We start from the raw sequence: 22,307 nt of genomic DNA, 5'->3' as shown, positions 1-22,307 counted from the left end.
AGCAAAAGGTTCTTCTATGGGGGCACTCCTCCAAACTGGCCGGCCATGCCGGAACTAAGAAGACCCTTGATCTTATCAAACGTCACTACTGGTGGCCCTCACTTCGCCAAGATGTACTCGATTTTGTGGCTTCTTGTCCATCCTGTGCAAAGAACAAGGTACCACGGAGATCTCCGTCTGGCTTGTTGCTTCCGTTGCCTGTCCCTACGGTTCCTTGGGAGAACATCGCCATGGATTTCATCACCGACCTACCCTGCTCTGCGGGCTGCTCAGTCATTCTGGTGGTGGTGGATCGTTTTTCCAAGATGGCTCACTTCATCCCTCTGCCCGGTCTTCCCTCAGCGCCGGAGCTGGCCGAGATCTTCATTCATCAAGTCTTCAGGCTTCATGGACTACCTCGACGCATTGTGTCTGACCGAGGGGTTCAGTTTACCTCCAAGTTCTGGCGTTCGCTTTGTAAGCTTATGAACGTTTCCCTCGACTTCTCCTCGGCCTACCATCCACAGTCCAACGGACAAGTAGAGCGTACCAACCAGACGCTTACGGGATACTTACGCCACTTCTCTAACGCCCACCAGAACGATTGGGTCAGCTTACTCCCCTGGGCAGAGTTCGCTTATAACAACCATGCTGGTGAGTCTTCGGCCAAGTCTCCGTTTTTCATTGTTTTTGGCAGACATCCTGGTGTCCCTCTTCCGATAACCCCTGCCTCTGAGGTACCCGCGGCCAATGCCTTGTCCTCGGAATTTTCTAAGATTTGGGCTGAGACCAACACATCACTCAAGAGATCCGCTGATCAGATGAAGAACTATGCAGACAAAAAGAGGTTGGATTCTCCTCCGTATCGTGTTGGCGACAAGGTCTGGCTCTCCTCCAAATTCGTCCGACTAAAACTGCCCTCCTACAAGTTGGGTCCACGCTACATCGGTCCGTTTGAAATTCTGGGACGTATTAACGAAGTTGCCTACAAATTGAGGTTGCCTGCTTCGCTCCGGATCCCGAACACCTTTCACGTCTCTCTCCTGAAGCCTGTGGTGCTGAATCGTTTCCATTCCTCGCTTGATCTTGGTCCTCAGCCGGTGGGTGCCGACGACGTTTTTGAAGTGCAGGACATCCTCGCTGTGAAAAGGGTTAGAGGTAGGACTTTCTTTCTCGTTGATTGGAAGGGCTTTGGTCCTGAGGAGAGATCCTGGGAGCCTCGGGAGAATATTAATGCTCCCCGTATCCTCAAGAGGTTTCTTGTTAATCTCCGGGGGGGGCGGCTTAGGGGAGGGGGTACTGTTACACCGCTCCGCCATACTCACCCGGCCTCCGCTCCCACGCCGCAGTCGCCCTCCGCTCCCACGCCGCAGCCTCTCTCCACCCGACGGCCGCGGCGGTCACCTGAGACAGACCCGCGACCGATGCCTTCCCTGCATGCTATGCGCATGCGCCATAGGCCGCGGCCGCGCCTCCTTCCTGCTTCTTATGCTCCGGCTGTGCCCTGACCCGGAAGCACATTTGGACCAATGGCTGACCAGACGGGGCCATATCAGGCCGCTTCCCCCTGAGGGAGGCGCCTGATCGTTGTGTTTCCTGACACTCTGGCCTCGCTCCATCGTGCACACTCTGCTCCTGCAGTTCCTGTCTCGGCTGCTCCTCACAGCAGCTTCTCAGTCCTGCTACCCGTGTTCCTGTCGTCCTACTCCAGTCCTGCCTTGTGTTTCTGCCGTCCTACTCCAGTCCTGCCTTCACTGTTCCTGCCGTCCTACTCCAGTCCTGCCTTCACTGTTCCTGCCGTCCTACTCCAGTCCTGCCTTGTGTTCCTGCCGTCCTACTCCAGTCCTGCCTTCACTGTTCCTGCCGTCCTACTCCAGTCCTGCCTTGTGTTCCTGCCGTCCTACTCCAGTCCTGTCTTCAGTGCTCCTGCCGCCCTACTCCAGTCTCAGTCTTACTCCGGTCCATCCTGAGCCGCCCCTCTCGGTACCGGCTACCGTGGTACTCGAACCCCTGGGCCTGCTCCTAACGGTCCCTGTATAGGGGTCGGTTCCACCTGGCAGCTCGCCCGGGGTCCCTCGGTGCCACGGTCCAGAGGGTCCACTCTCGGAGCTCCCGCTCCTGACCACCCACGCTAACAATGGTGTCTCCGCAGTGTTGGATGTTGATCTCCATGAGTTCATTCATCCTCATTTTTCACAGTCTTCTACTAGGCATTGCTCCTACTGGCCAGTTTCCTACTCCACACTGATGAGGGGCAATACCCCGAAACAGCTGTCTGTGGATGGATACCATGTTTTGTCATAGGTGGTTTCCTTCATTGGAGACTGCCCTTCCCGTGGTTGTTCCTTCCCGAGGGAAGACCTGGCTAGTCATTGCTTGCATTGAGAAACATGTGATGGTGTCTCCGCGGCTTGTGTTTTGCATATTTTACGTATTTCCCATAAGGGATGGGGCATTGCTCTAGAATCACTGTGTTGAGAAACATGTGATGGTGTCTCCGCAGTGTTGGATGTTGATGTCCATGAGTTCATTCATCCTCATTTTTCACTGTTCTCAGCTAAGACTCGGAGGCACATCAGCAACTTGGGTGAGCCAGAAAAAGGAGGCTATGGCTGTCTGCCACGAGGGTAGTTCTAAAGAGAGCAAGCAAGGGGAACTTCAGTGTAACTCAGTACTGCAAGTGCCTCAGATAAGCGCTAGAAAGGAGACTACATAACCCATCTGCATAGAGAGAATCCTAATTTGCTCCCAGGCTGATCAACTCCTGTTCCATCTGTAAACTAGATCCTGGACTGCACTTACAAAGCACAGTAAAGGTAAAGGAAACTGCACCTTGTTGTGTCATTGCCTTCTTCCTGCAACTCCTTCAGCACTGCTGCATCTCTGTGCCTAACACTGCACCCTCTTCCTCAACACCTCTTACTACTGCCCTGGGACTACAGCTCTACCTGTGGGGAGCGCTCACATCTTAAGGCCCTTTTACATTTAGCGATGCACCAGCGATCCGACCAGCGATCCCACCCGGTCAGGATCGCTGGTGCATCGCTAAATGATCGCTAGTGAGCTTTCATACAGAAAGATCTCACAGCGATGCAGCAACGACGCAGCGCACGATACTCACCTTTCAAACACAGCGATCCTGGCGTCCTACCGCCCGCGTCCACGCGTCGCTCGTCGTCACAGCAGGAAGCCCCAGCAGGAAGCGCCCGACGAGAAATGGAGCCGGACATTCTTGCGCGATCAGTGATGGACAGCGGGGGAGCTGGTCGGAGGTAAGTATCACACATAGCGATATCGCTAGCAATATCGCTATAACGTCACAAAACCAGTGACGTTTTAGCGATGTTGCTAGCGATATCGCTTAGTGTAAAACCCCCTTTACTGCCTTATACCATCTGTCCCAGAGGATCTGCCTGCAGCGTCAGCTTAACCCCTTCATTGCTGAGCACCACAGGTGGCATCACGTATCCTCCACCTATAAACTCTATTCAGCCACGTTTCACCCCTTTTGCATGGAGACCCAGGGCCATGGACCGGGTCACCGCCACTGTGACACATCCCTCTGAGACAGCGGCCTGGCACCGAGTAACCCCACTGCCCTGGCGGGCGATCCACATGTCTGTGAACTATGCATGAATGTTTGCGTTCTTTGTGTGTGTATGTGGGAGGAACGGCCCCCGTCGAATGTCTGGGCCGGAACCAAGGGAGCCATCATCTGGGTTCCGGGGGAAACTGTTCCCGGGGGGCAGAATTCAGGGACGGACCGTTGTGACAGACAGATGGGCTAGGGGATGGACCAGTACAAAAGAGGTGGGGAATTCCCGGGACGATGAGTCAGCAGACCAACACAGAGACAGCAGGAGACGGTGGGAGTGGCTGAGAGCGAGAGCGACTCACCAGTGCCAGGGAGGACGCTCACCGAGGACTCCAGAGGGACGGTACCGAGGCAATTATCCAGGACTTGCTACCCCGCTCCAGCCCGCGGCCGCTGCGTCCCCAGTTCAACCCGCGGCCGCTGCCGCCTCCCCTCGGCCCGCGGCTGAGGCCTGTTCCCTGCCACCTGCAGCCGCCCTGTTCTCACCAGTGGCCACGGCAAGTCCAGTACTGCCGGCGGCCACCACTGTCCCGCTCCGGTCCACAGCAGGGGCCAGGCCTCTGCTGACCGCGGACCCCCCGTCGCAGCCGTTAGCTGCACATCCGCCACCACACATCGCTGCCGCTTTCCCCAGGCCAGGGGCTGTGGCCCAACCATCCAAGGACTCCGCCGGAGCCTGTGGGACTCCAGTGTCATCAGTGCACCGGAGTGCGTCATCGCCTCAGCAACTGGGCCCAGCAACTACTACGCCGAAAGACCACAACCCGAACGGCAAGGGACGTCTGGATGGCTAAGTTGACTTTATAATTAAGGACCCGTAGTCAGCCATACCGCGGCCCTATAGTGACCGGCTGTTGCCGGGAGTAGTCGTGTTCTACCCGTTTGTATGTGCCTGTATAGAACCCCTGCGAGGGCAACTCGTGTTACCCCTTTTGGTGATCAGGCCGGGACTGAGGAAAGTTCCCTCTAGTCTTATAAACGTTAATATAAAAAGCACCTAATTGTCTCGCGACTCGTCACTGCATCCTGCGTACCTGCAAACACCACATGTATGTCTGTGTATTGTATGTGTGTGTGGGTCACCCGCCAGGGCAGTGGGGTACTCGGTACCGGGCCGGTATCTTAGAGGGAAATGTTATAGTAGCGGTGACCCGGTCCGTGGCCCTGGGCACCCATGTAAAAGGGGTTGAGAGTGGCTGATGATTAAAGTTTATGAGTGCATGATACGTGACGCCACCTGTGGTGCTCGGCAATGAAGATGTTAAGCCAATGCTGCAAACAGATCCTCTGGGACAGATGGTGTGGTGCAGCAATGATGGTGTAGCCCTCCACAGGCAGGGCTGTAGTCCCAGGGCAGGGTAGATGAAGAGGGTAGGTGTTGAGGAAGAGGGTGTAGTGTTTGGCACAGAGATGTAGCAGTGCTGGAGAGTTTGCAGGAAGAAGGCAAGGACACAGTAGGGTGCAGTTTCTTTTACCTTTACTTTGCTTGCTAAATGCAGTCCAGAATTCCAGATTCCAGATGGAACAGAGGCTGGCTGGCCTGGAAGCAACTTTGGAATCTCTGTATCAGATGGGTTGTGTAGTCTCCTTTCTAGCGCTTATCTTAGGTACTTGCAGTACTGTGTTACACTGAAGTTCCACTTGCTTGTTCTCATTTAGAACTCCCTCGTATGGCAGACAGCTGTAGCCTTCTTCTTCTTCTGGCTCACACATTGCTGTTGTGCCTCTGAGTCTTATATGGGAACAGAGCATTTACAGCTTCCTATTCCTCTGGTTTCTGTTGCAGGAACATCAGTATCCATACAACCTTGGAGACCGGGCTCCAGATCGTGCGCTATAGCTAGAAGTGAGCTCTGAACTCTGCTCAATCTTCCAGCTCCTCTCCTCACGTCCACACACGTTGCCCTCCTTACACGAACTCCAAATTTTCCCTTCCTGGCCCCCAGAGAGCAGCTCTTCCCCCAGTTTTGGGCTCAGAGCTCCCTCTGCTGGCCTGGAGTGGGAGCTGTCTTGTGTGTTGTGTTTAACTGATAGAGAGACCCTTTCATTGCTTCCAAGCATGACACCACACTCCTTAGGAGGAAGGTAATGCCACTGTGGTGACCATACACCTGGGGGCGCCACATGTGCATGTCTGTGTACTGTGTGTGTGAATGTTTGCCTACTGTGTGTGTCAAAGTCTGCATACTGTGTGTGAATGTCTGTGTGCTGTGTATGAATGTCTGCGTACTGTGTGTGAATGTCTGTGTGTGTGAAAGATGAGGGGGCAGGCTGGGCCCTGTGTTGTATGCCTATATTTCTCTGCCGCATCTGTGCATCATGAATCATGGTATGTGTAAAAGGGGAGCACTGAGGCTCTTTCGCCGGGGCTGCAGGAAAACCTGGAGTCGGCCCTGCGTCACAGCCCCAACATGCAGTATGAGGGTCACACAACCACCCTCTACACAGTATGAGCGCTCCTACACACAATATTATGTCCGCCACACATCCCACAGGCCTAGTGAGGGTCCCCTCAAATACTATAATGTCTCCCACAGCCCTCCACAAAGAATGAGAACCCCCCCCAGCCCCTCACATAACATGATGTCCCTTACAACTCCAACATGCAGTTTTAGGGCCCTCTCACACAACACATACTGTGTCCATTCAATATAAAGGCCACCACAACAACCAACTCAGTATGGAGACCACCACAAACTATATGATAGCTTTGAAGCCCCCACACACACACAAGGCATCATGTCCCCAACAAGTACTGAAGAGAGAGATTTGATCCAGCCCATAGGATGTCAACTTACAGGTAAAACAGAGTTTCTTTATTTTAATTCATTTAAAGCGGTAATGCATCACAAGGATAGAAGTGGAACTATGTCCATGATGAAGGGAAGTCGGGGGAACATTCATACCAAGTCTAAGGCTATGTGCACACGTATGCAGAAAATTTCGATGAAGGGAAGTAGGGGGAACATTCATACCAAGTCTAAGGCTATGTGCACACGTATGCAGAAAATTTCTGCCTAAAAACCGGACTCCTTCCCAGAAAACACGCGTTTTTTTCCACGTGTTTTAACCGCGATCTTTGTGTGTTTTTGCCGCGATTTTTTCTGGAGCGTACCCAGACACATAGAAAATAGCCAGAAATGTGGAATTTACCGCAAAATTAATGACCATGCTGCGTTTTTTACCGCGAAGCATTTTTTTCGCGGTAAAAAGCTCATCAATATGCACAAAAAGTGCAAAATGCATTAAAATGAATGGGAAGCTTCTTTTAGGCGTTTTTTGAGTGGATTTTTTGGTAAATCCACGGGAAAACCACGAAAGAAAACGCAATGTGTGAACACAGCCTAAGAGCTCTTGCCAATCTCGAAACGCGTCTGAATTTCTATGCATTCTTCCCCCACGTTCCCCCAACTTCCATTCATCATGGACATAGTTCTACTACTATCCTTGTGATGTATTAATGCATTTAATGAATTGGAATAAAGAAACTAAGTTTCACCTGCAAGTCAGCGTCCTGTGAGCTCGATCAAATCTCTTCTGCACAGCTGAGCGCTCGCAGCAGCTCTCATCATGGACTCCGGGACTGACTCAAGCCACAGGAGGGTGAGCGGCTTCTCTCTTCTTTCCCAACAAGTACTGACAATCAAAAAAACAAAGGCTATGTCCTACAGATACAGATACCGCTAACATAGGAAAAAATAAAAAAAAACACACATATGAAAGGTAGACTCACCAAACCCTGACTAATGCACTAGCAGGATGCAGCAGACCTCCGTTGAAAGAGCTACAACAGGTGGGGGGACAGTGGCACTGGAACCCCCCCAAGCTCATGGACCCCATTAGGACCCTACGGCCTGGCGCTAATAGAGGTACAGACATCATGTTATAGAGCAGCATTTGCTGAGTAGATTGATATATGGTTTTGTAAGAAAAGATTCAGTATAAATAGTGTTTTAATAATATAATCCTCGGATCTTTCTGGGATCTACAGTCTTGGGTGGTCCTATCAGTGATTGATAGCTGTCAGGCACTGATAGGACCATCCACTGAATCAAAAATCCATGAAACAGCAGAGGATGAAATGATTAATACAATTACATTTTGCAAAATATTCGATATGTGATCTGTGCATTTTGTACCAGCAGATGGCAGCATTGTCAAATTATTTAATTTTCACTAACTTAAAGCAAATCTGTCCACAGGTTCCAAAACAAAAACAGCGCACATTAGCTAAAATCTCACCTTGGTGACCATACATTTTTATTTTATTGTCAAATTTGAAGAGCCATATTTAATAAAAATGATAAACAACGTTTGATTCTCCCTTTGATGTAGCCATAAGAGGGACTTGTTTTCTCACTGAATAACTTGTTTTTTTCAATGGGTTAATTTTTGGCTACACATTACTTATTAACTCAATTTTAAACCCTTCACGACCTTGCGATTTTCGATTTTTGTCTTTTCCTCCCCTTCTTCCAAGAGTCATAACTTTTTTCCTGTCCACATAGCCATGTGTGGGACGAGTTGGACTTGAATGACATCATTGATTTGACCATATAATGACCTGGAAAATGGGGAAAAAATCCAAGTGCATTGAAGTTTAAAAAAAAAAGGCAATTCCACAAATTGTTTTTTTTTATTTGCCAGATTCACTATATGGTAAAACTGGTTAGGCATTATTGCTCTCCAGGTCTGTATGAGTATGTAGATACCAAACAGGTATAGTTTTTTCTTATTTGTCAAATTTTTTTTTAAAAATTTGTAACAAAAAACATGTTGCCAGTGTCGCCACATTCCAAGACCTGTAGCATTTTAAGTTTTGGCATTTCGGCCTGTGGGAGGGATTATTTTTTGCGTCCTGAGGATTTGTTTTTACTGATACCATTTTGGAGTAGATATGATGTTTTGATCGTCTCTTATTGCTTTTTATTGCAATGTTGTGGTGGCTAAAAAAAAACATAATCCTGACGTTTTTACTTTTTCTCTCTTTACGTTGTTTACTGATCGGATTCATTTATTTTCTATTTTATCTTCTTAATAACTGCCGATATGCATTAAAATGGCGGTCATTAAGGGTACTTATACCTCATCGCCATTTTAAAGGGGAATAGTACCGCCGAGTTGATACCTTTCAATATTGGACCCGGTCGGCTTTGCGACAACTTGTGCCCTGTTAACCCCTTAAATACCACTGTTAATTGCGACTTTGGTATTTAAGTTTTTGCATTAGTAACCATCGGACCCAAGCGATGAGAATTGCGAGACCCGATAATTACCATGGTACCCTGAGGTCATGTGATAACCCCAGGGTACGGTGGCCTGTGAGATCCAGCTTTAAGGCTCATACTCACTTGCGAGAAATACCGACGAGTGCAATCCCCCAAAAAATCGGATTGCACTTGGACCAGTGTTATTCAATGGGTTACATCTCATCTGTGATTTTTTTCTCAGCTGAAATCGGACAGAGAAAAAAAATCGCAGCATGCGGACGAAACTCGCCAATGCGAGTCAATGGGTGCGAGAAAAAAATCGCGCAGCACTTGCACCATGCGAGTGCTGTCCGATTTTTACGCACCGGTGTCCTTTGAAAAGCCGGCAATTTATGTGCAGTGTACAGTAAAATCACATTGAGGGTGTGTGCACACGTTGCGGATTCTCCCGCGGATTTTTCTGCACAAAAACCACAGCTCTTGGCAGAAAACGCAGGTGCGGTTTTGATGCGTTTTTGCCTGCGGATTTGTATGCGTTTTTGTAAGCAAAATAAAGATATGTTATTTAACAAAAAAAAAAGATTTGTGATGTCCTTTCTGTCCAACCTCCTCTTTTACGTTTGTCCAACCCACACTCCATTACACACACAGATAGACAGATATATATATATATATATATATATAGATAGATAGATAGATAGATAGATAGATAGATAAATATGGTATAGACAGATAGATAGATAGATAGATAGATAGATAGATAGATAGATAGATAGATAGATAGATAGATATGGAATAGACAGATAGATAGATTAGCCCCTTTCCTACATTAGACGTACTATTCCGTCCAAGTGACCTGGGACCTAAGTCCCAAGGACAGAATAGTACGTCTAGCGCGATCAGCTGCGCTCATGGGGGGAGCGCATCTGATCGCGGCCGGGTGTCAGCTGATTATCACAGCTGACACCCGGCACTATGTGTCAGGGGTGGTCACGGACCGCCCCCAACACGTTAACCCCTTGCACACTGCGATCAAACACGATTGCAGTGTACCGGGGGTTTTGGGAAGCACCAAGAGGGAGGGGGCTCCCTCCGTGCTTCCCTGAGACCCCCACAGCAGCGCGATGTGCAGCGCTGCTGCGGGGGTCTCCTTCCCTGCAGGTCCCCGAATCCAAAATGGCGGCGGGGGCCTTCGGGGGGCCTGCAGGGAGCCAGCTTCCTCATGCCTGCAAAGCAACGGCATGAGGAAGCCTGCAGCACTGCCTGTGACAGATCGCTGATCTGTCACAGTGATCTGTGATGTGACAGATCAGCGATCTGTCACATGACAGTTATGTCCCCCCTGGGATGTTGTAATAAAGTAAAAAAAGTGTAAAAATAATTTATAAAACATCGCTAAATACATTAAAAAATTCCCTAATAAATTCATTTTTTGAAAATAAAAAAAAACAATAAAAGTACACATATTTGGTATTGCCGCGTCTGTAACGACCCACCCTATAAAACAGTCCCACTAGTTAACCCCTTTATTGAACCCCTTAAAAAATAAAATTAAAAAACGAAGCAAAAAATAAAGCTTTATCATTATACCGCCAAACAAAAAGTGCAATAATGCGCGATCACATAGACGGATATAAATATCCATGGTACCGCTGAAAACGTCATCTTATCGCACAAAAAACGAGCCGCCACACACCGTCATCAGCGAAACAATAAAAAAGTTATAGCTCGCAGAATAAAGCGATGCAAAAATAATTATTTTTTATATAAAATTGTTTTCATTGCATAAAAGCACCAAAACATAAAAAAAGACATACATGAGGTATTGCTGTAACCGTACTGACCCGAAGAATAAAACCGCTTTATCAATTTTACTGCACGCGGAACGGTGTAAACGCACCCCCCAAAAGAAATTCATGAAACGCTGGTTTTTGTTTATTCTGCGTCCCAAAAATCGGACGTGCCCGAAAATGGTACCAATAAAAACGTCAACTCATCCCGCAAAAAATAAGACCTCACATGACTCGGTGGGTCAAAATATGGAAAAATTATAGCTCTTAAAATGTGGTGATGCAAAAACAGTTTCTACAATAAAAGGCGTCTTTTAGCGTGTGACAGCTGCCAAAAATAAAAACCCGCCATAAATAGTAAATCAAACCCCCCGTTATCACCCCCTTAATTAGGGAAAAATAATAAAATTTAAAAAAATGTATTTATTTCCATTTTCCCATAAGGGCTAGGGTTAGGGTTAGGGCTAGGGTTAGGGTTAGGGTTAGGGGTGTGTTGGGGTTAGGGTTGGAGTTAGAATTGGGGGTTTCCACTGTTTTGGCACATCAGGAGCTTTCCAAACACGACATGGCGTCCAATCTCAATTCCAGCCAAAAAAAGTCAAATGGCGCTGCTTTCCTTCTGAGCTCTGCCATGCGCCCAAATAGTGGTTTATCCCCACATATGGGGTATCAGCGTACTCAGTACAAATTGCACAATAATTTTTGGGGTCCTGTTACTCTTGGGAAAGTAACAATTGGGGGTGAAAAGATCATTTTTGTGGAAAAAATATGACTTTTTAATTGTACGACTGTACATTATAAACTTCTGTAAAACCCTTGGGGGTTCAAAGTGCTCACCACATATCTAGATAAGTTCCTTGGGGGGTCTAGTTTCCAAAATGGGTCACTTGTGGGGGGTTTCCACTGTTTAGGCACATCAGGAGCTCTCCAAACTTGACATGGCATCCGATCTGAATTCCAGCCAATTTTGCAGTGAAAAAGTCAAACGGCACTCCTTCCCTTCCGAGCTCTGCCATGCGCCCAAACAGTGGTTCCCCCAACATATCAGGTGTCGGCATACTCAGGACAGATTGAATAATAACTTTTCCAGTCCAATTTCTCCTGTTACCCTTGGTAAAATAAAAAAATTGAGCCTGAAGTCATTTTTTTTGTGAAAAAAAGTTAAATGTTCATTTTTTTAAGCATTAAAAAAATTCCTGTGAAGCACCTGAAGGGTTAATAAACTTCCTGAATGTGGTTTTGAGCACCTTGAGGGGTGCAGTTTTTAGAATGATGTCACTTTTGGGTATTTTCTATCATATAGACCCCTCAAAGTGGCTTCAAATGTGATGTGGTCCCAAAAAATAAAATGGTGTTGTAAAAATGAGAAATCACTGGTCAACTTTTAACCCTTATAACTTCCTAACAAAAAAAAATTTGTTTCCGAAATTGTGCTGATGTAAGGTAGACATGTTGGAAATGTTATTTATTAACTATTTTGTGTCACATAACTCTCTGGTTAAAGGGCATAAAAATTCAAAGTTTGAAAATTCCAAAATTTTCTAAATTTTCACCATATTTCCGCTTCTTTTCATAAATAAACGCAAGTTATAGCAAAGAAATTTTACCACTAAAGTGAAGTAAAATATGTCATGCCTAGATCCATTGAAGATCCATTGTCAGAATCGCCTAGATCCGTTGAAGCGTTCCTGAGTTATTACCTCATAAAGGGACAGTGGTCAGAATTGTAAAAATTGGCCCGGGAGTTAACGTGCAAACCACCCTTGGTAGTAAAGGGGTTAATAGATAGATAGATATGGGATAGATAGATAGATAGATAGATAGATAGTTAGATAGATATAGATAGATATATAGATAGATATATCTATCCCATATCTATCTATAGATATATCCATAGATATATCTATAGATACTTCCATAGATATATCTGTAGCTATTTCCATAGATATATCTGTAGATACTTCCATAGATATATCTAAAGATATATAGCCATATATATTTTTTAAAAAAAATTATGTGGGCTCCCGTGCAATTTTCTGTGCCAGAGGGGGAAAGTCGACAACCCGGGGCCAATATTTCTAGCCTGGGAAGGGGGTAATACCCATGGCCCCTTCTCAGGCTATGAATATCAGCCCGCAGCTGTGGGGTGATATTCATAGCCTAGAAAAGCGCCATGGATCTTGCCCCCCCGGCTACAAATACCAGTCCGCAGCCGCCCCAGAAACCAGAAATGGCGCATCTATAAGATGCACCAATTCTGGCACTAGGCCCTCTCTTCCCACTCCCATGTAGAGGTGGGATATGGGGTAATAAGAGGTTAATGTCACCTTGCTATTGTAAGGTGACTTTAAGCCCGGTTAATAATGGAGAGGCGTCAATAAGACACCAATCCATTATTAATCTTTTGAAAGGGTTAAAAAAAACCACACACATAAAAATAAAGTCTTTTAATGAAATAAAACACAACACAGTTTTCATCTTTTTATTTAACTCCCAGATCCAAGCGACGCCCTCGGTCTCCTAGAAAAAAAAAAAAAATAAACCAACCGTATACTCCCTGTCCGACGCAGTCCAATTAATAACGAGGGTCCCATGATGATCTCCCCTATAGAACAGTGACATCAGCAGATGTGACCACACTATAGGGCCTCCCATTGATGAACTGATGGGAGACAATACCTCCTGCAGTTGATCACTGAGGTTACCTGAGTTCAGAGTCTCACTTTACAGTAATGCTGTGTGAGAAATAGGGTTAGGGTTAGGGCTAGGGTTAGGGTTACGGGAACTCTTTCCCAGCGGAGGGATACACAGCGGAGGATTACCTGTGCCTGTCATTTCATTGCTGGAGCCCCTGGAGAGCGGTCGCATCAGCTGATATGGCAGCTCTCCACGGGAGATTGTCATGGGACACTCATTATTAATTGGACTATGGTGGAAAGGTAAGTATAGGTTGGTTTATTATTTTATTTTTATTACAGGTGATCGATGGCTTCGGGGAATTAGGTGTGTGTGGTGAGTACGTACTCTATGTTATGTGTTGTATGTTATATGTTGTATGTTCTCTTTGTTATATGCTGCATGTTCTGTATGTTATATGTTGTATGTTCTGTATGTTATATGTTGTATGTTCTGCATGTTATATGTCCTGTATGTTATATGTTGTATGTTATGCATGTTCTGTGTTGTATGTTCTGTGTTGTATGTTCTGTATGTTACATGTTGTATGTTCTGCATGTTATATGTTATGTATGTTCTGTATGTTATATGTTCTGTATGTTGTATGTTCTGTATGTTATATGTTTTATGTTCTGTATGTTGTTTTGTTTTTTATTTACATTCAACACATTAGCTGGATGATGGAACTACTACTGTCCCATCATTGGCTAATGTGTCACTCACTGTCAGGGTAGCAGGCATAGCCCGATGGGACTTGTAGTCCCATCGGATGCCTGCATTCACATACACACACACAGCCCCGCAGACCCCCCCGCACAGGCCCTGCCAGACCCACTGACAGCCCGATGAGCCCCACACAGGCCCGGTAACCCACCACACAGACCCCCGACAGCCCGATAACCCCCGCACAGGCCCATTAACCTCCCCCCAACAGCCCGATGAGTCCCGCAGACCCCCGTACACACACATAGCCCATACACACATACACCCCCAGTCACCACCCACACACCATAGACGCACACAATCATCGCCTACACTCCGTCCACACTTTCCCCCCTCCTGATCTGCAGCGTTTCATCCTCAGCAAAGCTGCAGATCTTTTTGAGACCTGCGGTTTTGCTGCGGATCAATGCAAGTCAATGGGTGCAGAAATGCTGCAGATCTGCCCAAAGAATTGACATGCTGCGGAAATGAACCCGCAGCTTTTATTTTTCAGCAGCATGTGCACAGCGTTTTTCATTTCTCACTGATTACAATGGTACTGTACAACACAGGAGATTCTGCTGCAGGGACAAATCCGCTGTGGATCCGCAGTAGAATCCGCAACGTGTGCACATACCCTGACAGGTTAGAAAAAAATATATCTATATACACATAGAATATACATATATATGTCAGTGACACACACACACATACATATAAGTATTTATATTGCAGAGAGAGAGAGGTACAGAAGAATAGCCTGTAATTAATTTGCCGGCTTCTGTAAAATCACTGCAGGAGCCGACCGGATAGGAGAGATGGATTACATACAGTAAAACCATATAGAAAAGGTAGATATAAAGCTTTGGCAAAAATTAAAAGACCACTGCACAGTTTTGTAAAAATCAGCTTCTCTACGTGTCTGATAGCCATTCCATTCCAATGTCAGTTGAATTCCAACTTCATTCTACTTAATGTGCTTCTGATTATGTGATCACCTGAACTAAATCTTATTTAACGAAGGAAAGTATAAAAAACCATGCTGTGGCGTTCACAATCCTCTTGCAATAGTACAAGCTGGATGGCAAAACAAGTGCTAGTAATATCCCAAAAGTAATAGGACTGAAAAAATAACTTTTAACCATGCCAAAGGATTTGAAAAGAAAAGTATTGAGTAAGGAAAAGAAGGCATCAATTCTGGCTTTACTAGCAGAGGGATACAGTGAGCGTCATGTTGCCTCCATTCATAAAATTTCTAAGACAGCAGTCCATTACAACAAGGTCAAGCAGCAGACATTGGGGACAACAAAGCTACAAACCGGCAGAGGGTGAAAAAGACTCTCCACTGACCAGGACGACCGTCATCTTATTCGAATGTCACTCAGCAACCGCAGGATGACATCAAGTGACCTTCAAAAGGAATGGTAAAATGGCAGCTGAGGTGAAGTGCACAGCAAGAACAGTTCATAACAGGCTACTAGAGACAGGTCTAAAGTCATGTAAAGCTAGAAAAAAAAGCCTTTCATCAATGAGAAATAAAGGAGAGCCAGGTTGAAACTTGCCAAAGACGATAAGGATTGGACCATAGAGGACTGGAGTAAGGTAATCTTCTCTGATCAGTCTAATTTTAAGCTTTGCCCAACACCTGGTCGTCTAATGGTTAGACGGAGACCTGTAGAGGCGTACAAGGCACAGTGTCTTGCACCCACTGTGAAATTTGGTGGAGGATCATTGATGATCTGGGGATGCTTCAGCAAGGATGGAATTGGGCAGGTTGTTCTTTGCAAAGGATGTATGAATCAAGCCACATACAAGGTTATCCTGGAAAAACAGTTGATTCCTTCTGCTCAGGCAATGTTCCCCAACTCTGAAGACTGTTTTTCCCAGCAGGACAGTGCACCATGCCACACAGCTAGGTCAATTAATGTGTGGATAAAGGACCACCACATCAAATCCCTGTCATGGCCAGCCTAATCTCCAGACCTGAACCCCATTGAAAACCTCTGGAATGTAATCAAGAGGAAGATGGATAGTCACAAGTCATCAAGCAAAGAACTGCTTAAATTTTTGTACCAGGAATGGAATAAGGTCACCCAAAAGCAGTGTGAAAGACTGGTGGAAAGCATGCCAAGATGCATGAAAAGTGTGATTAAATATCATGGTTATTCCACAAAATATTGATTTCTGAACTCTCCCAGAGTTAAAACATTAGTATTGTTGTTTCTAAATGATTATGAACTTGTTTTCTTAGCATTATTTGAGGTCTGCAAGCACTGCATTTTTTTGTTATTTTGACCATTTCTCATTTTCTGAAAATAAATTCGAAGACGTGTTGTCAGTAGTTCAAGCTCAGTATCTTCATAGCAGATCACCGTGAGAAATTCTCACGGTGATCTTCTATGAACACTGAGCTTGAATTGCCATGACCTCATCACTGGCATTTTCCCACGGTCCTGAGGTCATAGCAGTTTAGCCCGGCTGTGAGAACACCTTCAGTTGACATCACTGAAGCTGTTCTTGCAGTCGGGCTGAACTGCTGTGACCTCAGGATTGTGGGAAAATGCCAGTGATGAGGTCAAAGCAGTTCAAGCTTAGCGTCTCCATAGCAGATCACCGTGAGAAATTCTTCATCAATAGTGAGCAATATAATACCAATAAATTTAGGGTTATATACCAACAAAATGTACCCAAGAAAATATAATACCCTATGGGCGAGAAATATAAGACCGATAAATTTTGAACAAGTTTTTTGAGGGTTATATACCAACGAAATGTACTTCAGACCACATAATAGCCTATAGGTGAGAAATATAATACATTTGCATTTTTGAACTAGTTTTTTAAGGGTTTTATAGCTATGAAATGTACCCAAGAGAATGTAATACCCTATGCGTGATCACTATAATACCAATGAATAAACAAGCAAAACGTTCACTCTTTATTGAACTGTTATATACCACAAAAATGTGACAGAAAGCACGCAATACCCTATGGATGAGTAATCTAATCCTGAAATATTTTTCTAAGCTTTTTATAAGTTTTACATACCACCGTAATGCAACAATAACCATGTTAAACTGTATGGATGAGTCATTGAATCCATAAAACAATTTTGAACAAAAATATTTTGAAAGTATATTTGATGTACTTATAGTCATAAAGGCTTTGCAGAAAGTGCAAAGCCAGAGAGAAATGATGAGTAGTGTCATCCATAGACCCCTGCAAGGCAACAATGGGAGGGCCTCAAGAAAATATTGAACATTGCAAACAGTTTATGTGCTGCTGTCATCTGGTGGTGTGAAAAAGTGTGGACTTATCCAGGCTTTGCTCATTTTTTTATGAGAGTGAACCTGCCTGCATTGTCTGTTGACATGCAAAATTGCCTGTCTGTTATGACCTCCCCAACAGCAATAAAAACCCACTCAGGCAGAACACTAGCAGCAGGCAGCACAACACCTCCAAGGCATAGAGGGACAGCTAATGCCAGGTGTCCAGCTTTGAGACTCAGTAATTGAAAGTCACAGAGGAATTAAGTAGTACACTGGTTTTGTCAGCCAGGTATTGCTTGACCATCTTTAAAATCATTTCCCTCCTTGTCAAAAATAATCAGTCATCAGGCACTAGGCGCTGAGCTGGTGTCATGAAATTGTATCAAGTATTCTTTTTTGGCCAAGATGATTGTAATGCGAGAGTCATGGGAAAGGCAGAAGTACATAAAGTCTGCCATATGTACCAAGCGCCAAACAGCTAATACTTCCCTGTCTCCAGCATTATGATTACTCTCTATCTCCTCCTCCTCCTTCCGCTCTTCTTTCTCATTCCTGTTGTCAGTCCATCCATGAAGGTCGTGTGGCTACAAACCTTTGTTTCTCTAACCACCAGCCTCTGTTCCTCCTCTTCCTCCTCCTCAGTGTCCACCTCCTCATTGATACCCAATCCGTGCTGAGCAGATAAGATGAGGCTCAGCTGATTACAATCTATCTGTGTTATGTCTTCCTCCATCTCCACCTGGTCCGAATGCAAAGTTTTCTTGTTTAAATGTGACTATTTAAGTAGACACTGTAGCAAGATAGTTGCACTGACTATGGCGTCATCACCACTTACCATCTTTGTGGAGTCCTCAAAGTCTTGGAGAACCACACAAATGTCAGACATCTATGCTCTCTTTTCAGCTGTTATATGCAGAGGCCGACCAGAATGCCGATGGGTGCGTTGGAGCTGGCACTCAACCATTGGCCTCTTCTGCTCACAAAACCTTGCCAACATGTGGAGTTATGGAGTGTGGTGACATCACACACCAGTCAGTGAGATGGCACTTTTATGCCATGCAGCACTGCCAAAGCAGCGGATGCTGTAGTCGATTTGCAGAAATGGGAACTGATGCCTACCTCTGGCAAATCTAGGTAGGTTTTCAGATACCGCTGATTGGAGGTTCAGGGGCAAAATCCACAGATCTGTCTGGTCTGTTATTCCTTTAAGTAACTCTACCATGGTGTGCGATTTTTCTCCTAGAGAGAAATTAGCTTCACCAGAGCCTGTTGCTGCTTTGCTGAATCAGTGCTACAGAGCTTCCAGCGGATGTGGACAACATGTTCTGAGATAGCACATTGGAGATGGAGGATGAGGAGGAGCAGGAAGGGGTACAGGAACTGCTGTAGGAAGTGGAAGAAACCCTGATAGAAGTAGGGCCAGCAATCTTCAGTGTCAGGAGCACATGTGCCAAGCCAGGGTATGACTCAGCTCTAGCCTCCACAATGTCCACCCAGTGTGCCATCAGGAATATATAGCATACCTGGCCACAAGCACTTGTCCACATGTCAGTCATTAAGTGGACAATGCCAGTAAGTGCATTGGTAAGGGCACGGGTGATGTTCTTGGACACGTGCTGGTACTGGGCATGGATGCCACACCGGGAGAAAAAGTGGCAATTGTGCACACATGCGTTCAGCCCACCGAGTCGGGTGCTTTGGTGACATGTGTCTCATTATGCTGGTGGTGGTTAGGTGTTCAGTAGTCATGAGCGAGTATACTCGTTGGTCAGGTGTCCTCCGAGTATTTTGACGTGCTCAGAGATTTAGTTTCTGTCGACACAGCTGCATGATTTGCGGCTGCTGGACATACTAAATACATGTGGAGAAACACTAGCAAATAGGCATTCCTCACATGTATTCAGGCTGTCCAGCATGTCAAGCATGCCAAAATACTCGGAGGACACCCGAGCATACTTGGGAAAACCCGAAAAACGAGTATACTCGCTCATCACTAGTTTTTTAGTGGTCAGGCCCCTGCTGAGCATGGCACAGGATGCAAATTTCCATTTAATTTTTCTCAGAACTCTCTTTAAAAAAGTCCCAGACTGCGGAACATCTAACCATTTGACAGAGAGATTCAGGATTGTCATTGCTTTGCGGAACAGTTTCCTGACTTGTCCTTCTGGTCACCCCGCTGCCTCTTCCTGTCTCTCAGTGCTGCCGATCTCTACCCCTCAGCGCTGCTGATATCGCTCTGTGTGCCAGCTTCCCAGGTTGGGTCGTTGACTTCATCATCGACCACCTCATCTTCCACCACCACTACCTGGTCCTCCTGACTTCGTGAGTTAACAACAAGACCTAGCGACACCTGTGTCTCAGCATCATCTTCTTCCTTATCCCAAATTTGCTGTTCCCCAAAATCTTGTTCTTGTGGCCTTAGCTGCTCTAAGTTTTGTGCATCAGTAAACAGCATGTCCTCCTGTCTCTCTTGGAGCATGCAGGTTGAGTGGTCAGAATCAAGAAATAATGTTGTAAAAAGCTCCTCAGAGAGTCCTAGAGTGTTATCACTAGTCTCGTGGGAGTCTACATAGTGGGAGGAGGTAGGATCAGGGGGAGGATTAAGTGATCAAGACTTTATACTTGTGAGAAGACTGTGTGGTGCTGCCAAACCAGCTTGAAGCATTATCTGCTATCCAACTGACCTCCTGTTTGCACTCATCTGGCTTCAGAAGCGGTGAACCGTACCTCCCTACAAAGTGGGACAGGAATCTATGTGTGGTGGATGGGTGTGTTTTTTTGTGTTCCAGCAACAGGCGTAGTTGCCCCGTAGTTGCATCCTTGGTACCTGTGTGCACAATCATCAGCACTTCCACTTCCCCGTCTCTTAACGCACGCCTTACTATTTTGTAATTGCTAGGTATCTTGAAAACAAGTTTAATTTTAAGAAAAGAGAAAAATTGGCTATGGTATTACAGTGACTCATGTGCAATGTCCGCATGCTTTTTGGCTGCATAACAGTGTTACATTGAGCACTGCTAATTGCTCGCCAAGTAACGAACACATCCGACCACCGTCATACTCGAGCACTTTCGCTCATCCCTAGCGAACACGTATGTCCAAACTTTTGATTGAAACTGTATATTACATGTTTTTGCACCGGTATAAATAAGGAAATTGTTTTATATAATCAATCTTTATGGACCCAAATAAGAGTCTTTTTTTGGGGTAATTTGTCTGTTTCTAAATGAAACAATTTTTTTGAGAGAATTACCAAGACATTTTTGTAATCCAAATTTATGTAAATTATTGTTCCCCATAGGGCACAGACAAATACACAACCGAGACAATAGTCCATGGATGAATATATACAATACATATATGTAACATGTTGAAATAGCAATACAATCATACAATGATAACATATATAAAATAGTTTATCAGTATATACACATATGTACTGCGTCAGCATTGGTGAAACGCATGTCGGGTGTTTAGTGGGTGAGCTTATTATCTCAAATGATATGTTTATAATATTTAACCCTCGATTCGTATCTCAATTTTAAGTACTTGCTAGGGAATACATATTTTTTTCTGTAATCCATATGTGTCTCTAACCATATTACTTCTGTGTGCCATATATTGAAGTGTGAAAAACCTTACTAAATTTCCTGAAGACAGCTATATGTACATATGTGTACATACTGTTAAACTATGTTACCATATATATACTGCAAGTAATCATTGTATTGCTATTTGTGCACTATAAACATATGTACTGTATATATTCATCCGTGGGTGTTTTCCCAATTTAGCTCACCCATCATATTTTAGTCTTTTATGTCTGCAATTTGGTGTTTCTCCGTATGCATTGTTCTTTTAAGTATCTGTTTAAATAAAATTTGACTTTTATAGATATTTGAGTATGTTCCTGGCATAATTTTTCTCTCGCTTGTGTAATTTATTTATTTGGAAAACTGGGATGCTTGTTAGTTATTTTTCCAGTGTCTTAAATTTTAAAATTCACTTGCTTACAAAATTATGTTTTGCCTACTTAACTGCATGCAATCTTCTGTGACTATTAATATTGCACAGCTAGCTGGAGGAGAATTTGACTTTACTTGCAAACTCCCCTCAACAAGTGACTTTTGCCTCACCATACTTTGTAACTGCTTGTTTATCAACTATCTGCATTTACTTCCTAGCTCTGACCTGTGGTTAGCCATTTGTTTGCTGATTGCAAATAACTGTCATTGTCTTCTGCTAGTTCAGATTGACTATTCATCTTCAGCTCCTGAGTATATCCACACTCTTGGCTCCATGTCTTCTGGTGTTTTCTGCTCTGCTTGACTTTCTACCATCCTACATACCCTGCTGATATGGTCCTCGCCGATCTATATGCCCTGTGACTTCACTGTCTAATTGTTTTTGGTCCATTTCACTATTCCTGACCAATGGCTAAGAGCAAGGGTGTGAAAACACTCGCCCATGGGCTGTAAACATCATGCAATGTCTTCTGACCCCTGGGTAGATTCCCGGGGGGGGCCACATTGCGTTTTGCCGGCCAGTCCTTTAATTCCTCCTTGTATGAGTGCTACAGCACTCACATTGAATGAAACTTCACACACGTAGACACCCTCACGCTCTCTGACTCTATTATACCACTGGCATACATATCCTCACTCCACAACACAGACAGTGCCACTGCTTTCTACAATGCCACTCTTGCATCAGTTATTGACGCGGTCGCCCCTCTCATTCATGGCAGAGTGCAATGTATCAACAGACAACCTTGGCACAATAACACCACTAAAAAGCTGTAGCAAGTGTCCAGGGTTGCAGAGTGGTGTTGGAACAAAACAAATTCCCAAGACGATTTCACTGCATTCAATCAGGCAACACTCGCTTTCAAATCTGCCCTCAACTCTGCTAAATAGGCCTACTTCACAGCCCTCGTAACTTCCCTATCCTACAACCCCAAACAGTTATTCAAAACTTTGCCCACCACTGCCCCCTCCAACCTCCCTCATCTCTGCTGAGGACTTTGCCACACACTTCAAAAATAAGATCGACCAAACAAGGCAAGTCTTCATTGTTCAACCATCAC

The sequence above is a fragment of the Dendrobates tinctorius genome, unplaced genomic scaffold, assembly GCF_039654945.1.
Source record: "Dendrobates tinctorius isolate UK_male_01 unplaced genomic scaffold, ASM3965494v1 ptg000159l, whole genome shotgun sequence".
In the NCBI taxonomy this organism is placed as follows: Eukaryota; Metazoa; Chordata; class Amphibia; order Anura; family Dendrobatidae; genus Dendrobates; species Dendrobates tinctorius.
The sequence above is the reverse complement of the archived record's forward strand: the minus strand, read 5'-3'. Positions refer to the sequence as shown.